Raw genomic sequence first — 10,182 nt, 5'->3', positions numbered from 1 at the left:
AAAGCTCCTATTTAGTAATTAAGATCTGTATCAAAGTGGACTTCAGGGAATTTTCAGGAAGGTTCAAGTTTGATGAAGACTCAATTTCCCCACCTGAGAAACCACTTTTTTTATTTTTTTTTATTTTTTACTACAACCTAATTTAATATGTTTACAAATCGTTGAGAAAGTTGAAAATAAAAACATAACTACGTGTTTGTGTTTGCGTCTTAAGCTGCCCAAGTGTTGATTGGTGACCCAGCCATCTGTCAGTAAAGTAGAGCACGTGTGACATTCGGCGCTTGACGACCGTCAGAGGCATCTCTGTGGCATTTCAGTGGCTAAGCCTGCATTACAGGGCTCAGTGATGAGGCCGGCACGCGAGAGCGAGTGGCACGCAACTCTGTGAATTAGCTTCAGACTGGCTTCCATGAGGCACACCTATCGGTTTGTTTGGACCCAAGTATGTCGCACTTCTGCTTTCTGTTGGGTTCGTCTTCAACTTCTACAACTTTGAAGCAAAAACTGAATATTTTCTGAATTTTAAAGTTGGTTTTTAAAGCAGCTGAAAGTTTTTTTTCACTCTCCTTGAAGTTCCACAAACACAATCTTTTTAAATACATCTAAAAGATGAATACATTTACACCTGAACTCAATCTGTCCTGCAACACAAGACTCCTCTCAACGAAAGACAAGTTAATAACTCTTCTTTAAGATACTTGGTCTGTCTATGGTGTCGGCTTTCCTCTCCCGCTCTGTCCAGGGTGCTAATAATGTGGCAGAAGGTGCAGAAATGTAACGGGGGGGGTGGCTTGTGTGGATCAGGAGAGGCAGGTTTGGTGAGGTAAAGTGGGGTTTACATCGACAGCTTTGGGGAGTGGAGGCTTATCTGGGTCAGGGAGCTTTACGACATAAGCAATTAGGGCTGCCCTCTCTTGTGTACGCTAGCAGGAGGGAGGCCTCCCGCCATCTAGATTAGCCGCCCTGCTCAGGCCGGGAGAGCTCGCCGGCTTCTGGACGGTGGAGGGAACCAGCTGGAGGGCGAGATCAGCGGGCGGCAGGGGGTTCCTCAAGAGGAGGGAGAGGAGGAGGTGAGGGGGGTTGAAGAGAGTTGAGGGGTCAAAACACAGGCATTGTAGACACACGGGTTCTTCTGGGTCAGTGAATGGGTGAGAAATGAAGGAGTCGGTGACCTGTGCTGATGAGAGGAATTCATAAAATGAAACATGGGACGACTGAATCGGCTGTTTGTCCTCTGTAGCATGTCGAACAGCAGTCTGAGGAGAAAAGGCCTATAGAGGATGTTTATGCCACTCAGCTTAACTTCAGTGATTTCCACTAATGAGCCACTTGACTGGAAGGATTTGCAGTGTGATTAAACCAAACGCTTCAGAGAAATGGTTCAAGAGAATGTCACAATTACATAGTCATTCAATTGACTCAAGTGTTTCAAAGAGATTTGTGACAAATTTCATCCTAAAACTGACAGTTTGTTGGAGATTTCTGTAACAAATAATGGTCCAACAACATCAGAGTTCCAATAAACCCTTACTTAACTGTTACTGGTGAGGTAATCCTCATCTAATGTTTCCATGATCTTGTTTCTCTTCAGGAGTCCAGGCTGAAAACTAAACGGACCAAGCTTTCTCTATTTAGACCCCAAGGCTCTGGGACAAGCTGCCCAAGGGAAAAGAGTCTGTGTCCTCCTTAAATCATTGAACTCTTTCTTTTAGTCCTTCAGGTATGTTTCTATTACTTTGTTTTTCCAAGTTGTGAGGCACTTTACACTTTCTTTGATGTGTCCTCTTTAATTAAAAAGTTAAAGCTCCTGTGAGGATTTTTTAGTTGGTCATGAAACTGACCATATTTGATACTGGCGCCTTTATATGACCTTAAAAAGCAAACAAGACCGGATTCTACAAGATTGATTATTTAAATATTGTAATTTTACAAGTCTGAAACAGCTCAGTGGGATAGGTGTCATAAAAAGTGATTAGCCTTTCTTAACTCTTCTTACTGCAAATATTCTCAACATGTGACACGTCTGACTGTGAAAATGAAGACAAATGCAGGACAGGATCAAAAAAGACATAAGAGGTATCATTTTGTCCACAGGGGGCGCCCAAATGGATGCACACAGAAAGTTCCTTACTGGAGCTTTAACTAGAAGTTGTATTTTATTTGTTACTCTTCCATACAGGTTCAAACACTATCTGACAACGGTCTGTTATGAGGACATTTTATCATCGATAAAGCCTTTGCTCTATCCAATGCAAGAAAATTGATTAAAATTACTAATACAATCCAACAGATTCCATTGAGACGTCATCTAATTTCTTATTTGTTCCAAAAGGGTCCAAACCCCCAAACATACTACGTTATTAAACTTTATAAAGATAGAAAGCAGAAACAATCATCATACGGTAACATTTTATAACAACAAACAAACTGTCCAGTATGTTTGCTTGATAAATGTAAAGAGCATCGCTGTTCTGTAATGAAAAGACCTGATTTTCTGCTCTTTTCATATGAATAATAGCACATATAGTATAAGAACTGAACTACATGTAGAATAATGAACGTGTTAATATTTTGAATCACGTTCTATTTTGTCCCTTACAGCACTCTGTAGTCGAGCTGCCGCAGTGTCTTCCTGCTTCCCTCTGCCGCTGTGATGGAAATAACACCACTGCGCTTTTGAATGACACGTTGCACTATAAAAATTACCCTCCAAGACGGCTCAATTAACACTCCAAGAATGACACACTTTCTGCGAACTGGTATTATCAACAAAGTACTACAAGCTAAGCATACAGGTGCAGCTTATCAGACTGGTGTCAATGGGCAAATGCATTACAAATGCCGACTTAGCACTGTTTTGTAGTGTGTTAATCACTACAGACCTGTTGGTGACACTAAAAATGGTGACTTAAAAATGGTTTTGTAATGCAAAACAGTGGAACTTTAAACATGGAATTAACGCAATAAATCACGATAAATTAATGACATTCCGCAGTTATTGGCATTAACAGAATAAACATTTTGGCAGCCCTTGTATTTAGGTATTTAATTTTACTTACTGTTACAAAACTTCAAGAAATATACATGTGAATGGAAATGTTGGGGTCCAGAAAAGAGAATATCGGCAGGCTTAAAAGAGAACTTTAGCCTAGGGATGCACAATATTATCGGCACATTATCGGTATCGGACGATATATGCTTAAAATTAACTATCGGATATCGGCCAACACGCCGATATAATTAACCGATAAAATAATGGGCTGCAGCACACATGTTGGGCTCATGTTTTAAGTTAAATTTGAATTTAAGCAGCAGTCTGTAAGGTACATGTAGCTGACTAATTTAGGCACATTTACTGTCAAAGAGTAAACCATTTTATTTAATTTGGGTTTAATTGCTGTACAGTTGCACTTTTCACAAGTTCCCTGTGAACAGAGGTTAGGTTTACTTACAAGTTCAAAAATGAAATTGGCCAAATTTGCCCTGGTTGTGGGTTTTGTTATGATTGTCTCAGGGAGAGCATCGTCCAAGTTTCAAGTAGGATGTATCTTTTTGTATGAACTTTGTTTGAAAGCAATTGTCATAAATAAATATGCAGTTTTAAGTATTAGGTTTTTTTTTTATTTTGCACAAGAAATGAATATTACATAACAAATGTGATAAGAGTATCACCATGATACTGTACACTAATTCCAATACAGAAGAGAATTAATGATCTCTGCAATTAGGTGTGCGGAAAAAAATATCAGTATCGGTAATCGGCTAAATGAGTTGTAAAATATCCGCATATCGGATATCGTCAAAAAATCCAATATCGTGCATCCCTACTTTAGCCCCTTATTTTACTAAAACTGCACCGGTTTAAGTGCCAGTTATTTATTTAATATCCAAACCTTTTTTTCTGATCGCAGCAGCTGAATTTTTGCTAAAATTTTAAATCTGAGGATGACTTGGTTTGTCCAAACCGTCAAAAAACAAAGACATTTTAAATATTATGATATCAAACATTTCAGATGTTGTAGACACTTCAATATGACTTAACAATAATTGATCATGTGTATTCTGCTCCAATGTCACTTCCTCTTCAAACAAACTACCCACTATAAACTTGAACCTTCTTTTTAAACAACATACTCCAATTTTTCTCCTTCTGAACACGCGTGACATTTACAATCTAACATGTTAATTACACACACAGGTTATCTGAAAACAGACTCTTTCTGGATGAGACCATCACAACAACAGCTTGTAACCACACGCTGAGCTCGCCTCTGTGCGGTGCAGCCATCCGTTTCACTTAAACAAGTGATGGCTTAACCGCCATCAATGCCAGCTTTGGGAGAAGTTTACCTGTCTGCTTACTGAGAAAAAGCCTCTCAAGCAGAGGGCACACATATCAGTGTGCCTCTAAACCCGGTGTTCCTGGACGCCCAGGCTGCCCGCGGTTTAAACGTATCCCGGCTAAAGCCAGACTATCTGGGCTGGAGGACACAAGTAATGAGACGTGACACTGCCCGGGGGAGAGAAAAGGAGGCCTAACAGATAGAGGTAATCCTTCTCACCAAGCTAACGCCTCTTAGCCTCCCACCCCTGCTGTCACATGAGCCCAGCGGGAAAACACACAACACTCATATCCACTACAGTTACACACACACAGGTGAGTAATCATGTAAAGCCATCATGCGTCCATATGTCACGCTGTATGATAACTGAAACAAGTTCTCTCCACCCTCCACTCACTCTCATGGTTACAGGAGTTAATTCTGCTTCGATCGATGCGCTAATACAAAGCTCATTTCTCACAGTGCAGCAGCAGCAGATGATGGAAGCTATGATACAATTACCTCAATGTTTGGGCAACACACACTGGCTGTGCGCCAACAATGTCTCAGAGATGACGCGAAGGATTTCACTGATATCATCTATCGAGGGCAAATTCAGTTTCCTTCCTTTACTGATCAACAAAGTTTGTCAAATCAAGCACAACTGTTTTTAAAATCATGGTACACACAGTTAGCATACTTAATAAATCAGATGTAACAGAGGAGATTAGGTGGGATTTATATGACAGATTAAATTTTGGTTGAGCTGTGAGCCCTTGTATCAAAAGATCAGAACATGACTTTAAACCAATTAAAAGACAGTGAGCAGTGAGGGTGACTGTTCTTGAACTCACTACGTTTGGGGACTTTCTTTCTAACATGCTGTCAGGATTGTGTAAAAATAATGGAGGTTAGTGGGTGAATTGGTGAATGACAGCTTATCAAAAAATCTGCATACTCATTAAAGCTCCTGTAGGGAGTTTTTTACGGGTTATGAAACAGTCTGAAATGATGTGTTCAATGCTTGAGGTGTATTTTGGACCCATAAAAGCAACAGAAAGTAATATATTGGAATTAGCCTACACTTGACACAAATGTCAGGGACTCTGTCTAACCAGGTGAGTCACCTCAAGGAAGCTCACAATCAGGTGTGTAGAGAAACTTGTCAAGACCTTTGCTCATATGGACCTTCTGGTTCCTATGTTAATATGTTTCTGTAATCCAGTGGTTGTTGTGTTTATCTAAAATCAAGAGTTGTCATCTGCTTATTTCTTAAAACTTTCTGAGACTGAGACGTTTAAGATACCAAAAATAAAGTTCTCGTTAGGCTTTTCAGGCACTTCATTTTTAAAAGAAAGAGGTGGGAAGGTGTTAAATTTTGTCATATTTTGCTTTTATTTTGAAGTTTAACATACGGCCGAGGCTTCACACTATTTTGTTTAACAATGGTAGGTCGAGGCGCGGACTTAGACTTGTGGTTAAGTTTTGCGCCCATGTAACGGGTGGCCCGGGTTTAAATCCAGCCTGCAGCCTCTTTCCTGCATGTCAATCCCCCACTCTCTCCCAGTTTCCTACACTATCCACTGTCCTCTCCTCTATAAGAAAAATTAAAGGTGTAAAAGCCCCAAAAATATAACTTAAAAAAACAAAACAATGGTAGGTTGTATTAACGTTCAATGATGCATGCGCCAAAAATGGAAGCGAAGACATGAACTTCTAACAAAAAAAGGAAGCGGAAATATATATAGTAAACAAAATCGGAAAAAAATCAAAATCTGCCTTTTCAAGTTTAAAGAAAAAATGTTTAGTCTTTTTCTTATTTTTATTTCTTCTTAATCCTTATCTGGTTTTTAAGGCATCATGATGCCAAAAAATATGTTGAATTCAAAAGACAGAGGCGGGAAGGTGTTACATTTTGTCATATCTAGCAAATCAATTCTTCAGTCATGGCTATAAGGATCTTTTAAGACATCACTGTGACCTCTGACCTTAGGCTACCGAATTGCAATCAGTGTTTGAGCTCCTTTGTGCTGTATTTGAAGAAACTCCTCTCAGGGATAAGAGGGATTGACTTATGCTATTCAAACATGATAATACAGCATAAAAATGTCAGATCTCCAAGTTTATGATTGTTTAAAAAGCATAAATGATACTTCAAACTGTGTTGCTTGTACAATCTAAGTATGGTTTACATATTGACCTGCATACTTTGGCCATGGAGACTGAAAAACCGTAAGATAATAATTCACATAAATCAAAATGTGAGATAACACACTGAGACATCTCAACAACTGTCGGACACTGAGTACATTATACAGAATATTCTGTATCACAATCTATTAAATGCATCATTCAAGTGTCTGAGTGTCAGCACAACACATTCAGCATTTCAAATAAGTGCAGTCACATATCTGATGTCAGCCCACACGACCGCTCTGTGTTCATGTTTTGCTTCATGTGAAAGATGATCAGCTCATTAGCTAGTGCCGCGTGACACATGTTGACAGATGTCACTATGAACAAGACCCCCCACCCCCAGTGTTTCCAAACATGAGCCTTTACAAAACATTGCACAAAGTGACCACCACTGGGGTACGTGAGTCACTCTTAACCCAACCCCTCCTAAGGTCACCAACGGCATGTTTTTTTTATTTCATGAGTGTTTGAAAACATCTGTACTGCAAAGTTGTCTTGATAAGTACTCTTTCTCCTTAGGAATCGAATGCCAGTCCTGGTTTTTGGCTGTGAAAAGCACATATTTAATGCAAATGTTGCGAAATGTTATCAAGGGATTGTTCATAGGTGGATTGACCTTGGGTCTCTGTAAATAAAATAACAAAGAGGTCGGTCTAGGCTTTCTTTTTCTGTCAAGTGTCCTGAGAGAGTTGAACTTTTGAAATTACGGGCACTATTTCAACAAAATTTGAAAAATAGATTGAATTGAAGGTTATGAGACTGTTTAACTTAAAAAACAATACAAATATTTCATCCCAAATAACTTGACAAAGAGGGGTAATTATTTTTGCTTTGATCCAATAGTTAAGGTCCCTCATGTGTTCATATTTTGTACATAGTTTAATATATGTTTAACTTTACTCTTTTCTAGGGAGCCCCTGAAGTCCCCCCAAAAATTATTTTTTTTATCTCCTGCGAGATAATTATATATTGCTTGAATATTTCTATTCTATCTATTATATTAGGCTTTATGACTCTATTTCTTTATACGGTGATTAGGAAATAAACAAACAAATAGGCCTATAAAACTCTGGAGTAATCCTCTGTTACATTGATTTTATCATTTTGTTCTTATCTTCAGTATTTTGTGTTTAAAACTCACATCAAACACTTTCTAATCTCAGCTTATCACACACTGACTGTTTAGAAACTGACGTTTGTTTATGATCTTAGGGACTGTTTTAAGGTTTGTCTTTTCGCCGCTATTAAACTCAAGTGATGTGAAGTTTCTGAGAAGTCCGAGCCGCTGCAGCGTCCAATCAGTCAGTGATGTTTGATAGTGAAAAGACTCCGGCTGAGCCTGTTGTCTTTCAGTTAGCGAAGCAGCTGATTTCTGCAGATAACAGTACCATGTCTTCAAGAGCAGCTATAATATCAAGTACAACTTAATTAAAATAGTGTCCTCCATTCGGCTTTATGTTGACAATACACATCTGAACTTGTTGGAGGGTTATAATTATCTTATGCGCTCAAAATAAAAAATATTTCATTTTGGGACATCAGAGGCACCGTACTTTTCCAATATACTGTATTTAAAATGCACATTTTTCAAAGTCCTCATTTTGACACCAAACAAGAGGTACTGCTTATGACTTTATACATATACTTTATCTTAGTAAAAGATATTTTATTTCCAAAATCGACTCCAAAATTAAGTGCAAACCAAACCAAGAATTGATCTATTTTGTGCACTATTCCATTTTTGTTGAGTAAATCCCAATAATTTATCAGCTGATGCAAGGGGATAAAAAAATCGGACATTATTTTCTTGTGAATGTTGAAATCTGCAAATTGCATTCCAATGAGCTCATCACAGTGGTCCAAACTTACTTAATAAATCCAAATTATAGGAATATTTAACAGAACAATCAAACTACTGAAATCAAACAAATACGTGTGGTTGTGTGGTTTTCCCATTAAGGGACTTCATCATGGTAGAAAATAGATCTTATCGTTTCCTTCCCGACCCGAATTGAGAAAAAGATTGTGTCACAGTATCAGTGTCCCGCCCATGCAGACATATACCCCCATATCACAATCCCCTGTTCCCGCCTTCCCCTTCAGTTTCCCGCTAAAAGACAAATGATCCTCCACTTCATCTTCCCGGCTGACAGCTGAGCGGCCTTTCTGTGAGGACACGGACAGCGTCAGCAGCACAGAGGGTGAGGATGGGCCGGTCTGGGCCGGGCCAACCAGAGAGGATCAGAGGGACATAAGTCACCAAAGCAGGAATTAATGAGCATTATAGTATTAGGTAAGAATAAGTCCCACCTTAAATCCCTCAGGATTCCTAAACAACTCCTGTAACACCTGTTGCATTTGATGGTGGAGGGAAGACGAAGCAGAGGAAGACACCAGCTTTGGTTTAATACTAATGTTGGGCAATATTCAAGTAAAACCCAGCTGTGCACCACCTTTTCATTCACATTATTACAGCAAGTTTTTAAGCTAACTCCTGGACATGGAACCAATGGAACCTTAGAGTCATCTGCTTATTCACCACTTCAGGTGTTTTCCAGCTTTGATGAAAGTACATTTAAATCTTAAAGCTCTTCTCAGAAAGTCAGATTAACCAGTTGAAACTGAGAACAAAAAGGTGCCATTGGCCTGGTGGCTTGAGCATGCACCCCATATACAGAGTAGTCCTCGTCGCAATGGCTACTGATTCAACCCCCGGCCAGGACCCTTTGCTGCAAGTCTCCCCTCACTCTCTACTCCCTACATTTCCTGTCTCACCCACTGTCCTATCTAATAAAGGTGATGAAGCCTAAAATTGAGAACAAGAATCAAGTTTTACTGAAAAACTTGAAATAGCAATAAAAGCAGGCGAAACCATTAAAAACGCCACCCAAGGGGTTCTTAAAAGGAATCGACAAAGGGCTTGAGAAACAATTTTTATATACTTGATAGTATTTAACAAAGGCAACACAAGAGTATATGTGCAGTGCCTTTAAAAAAAAGGTGCTACCTACTGTCAGTGGCGTTTTTTTTTTCACCCATTCAGAAAACATTAAAGGTACTCTGTGGTGTTTTTGACCACTAGGAGTGCTGTGGAGTAATATAAGTGGACCCCTGTTTTGCTTTATTTTTAAAGTTTAACATACTGCCGAAGCTCCATACTATTCTGTTTAACAAGTAGGTCGTGCTAACGTTCAATGATGCATAGCATTGTGCCAAAAATGGAAGTGAAGAAATTAACTTCTAACGAAAAAGGAAGAGGAAATATTTGGAAGTTAGCAAAATCATAAAAAAAATGAATTAGCTTTTTCAAGGTTAAAGATCATTTTTAAAGTCTTTTTCTTACTTCTCTCTCTCTCTCTCTCTCTCTCTCTCTCTCTCTCTCTCTTTTTTTTTTTTTTACCTTATCTGGATTGTAAGGCATCAAAATCTTATTTAAAAACACACTTTGTAAAATGTGCTTTTACTTCCTAACTTATCACTGACTTTTTAATTTCTGCATGGTTTTTATTATTGTCTTTTACTTAACTAATTTTAGTTCTGCTAACCATTGTCATGTGCCTTTGTGTTTTCTCTTGCTATGTTCTGCACTCTGTAAAGCACTTTGTAAACCTGTTTTTAAAAGGTGCTATATAAATATATGTATTATTACTATTATTATTATAAT

General features: G+C 38.6%; 1 protein-coding gene across 3 annotated transcripts in view; it reads right to left on the bottom strand.

Moving 5' to 3' along the window:
* The window catches only part of clcn3 (chloride channel 3), a 99,245-nt gene that overhangs the window by 73,402 nt on the left and 15,661 nt on the right, over positions 1–10,182 (bottom strand). The window lies entirely within an intron of this gene.

This window comes from Notolabrus celidotus, chromosome 23, assembly GCF_009762535.1.
Source record: "Notolabrus celidotus isolate fNotCel1 chromosome 23, fNotCel1.pri, whole genome shotgun sequence".
Lineage (NCBI taxonomy): Eukaryota > Metazoa > Chordata > Actinopteri > Labriformes > Labridae > Notolabrus > Notolabrus celidotus.
Note: the sequence above shows the minus strand (reverse complement) of the source record. Positions and strands in the feature narration are given on the sequence as shown.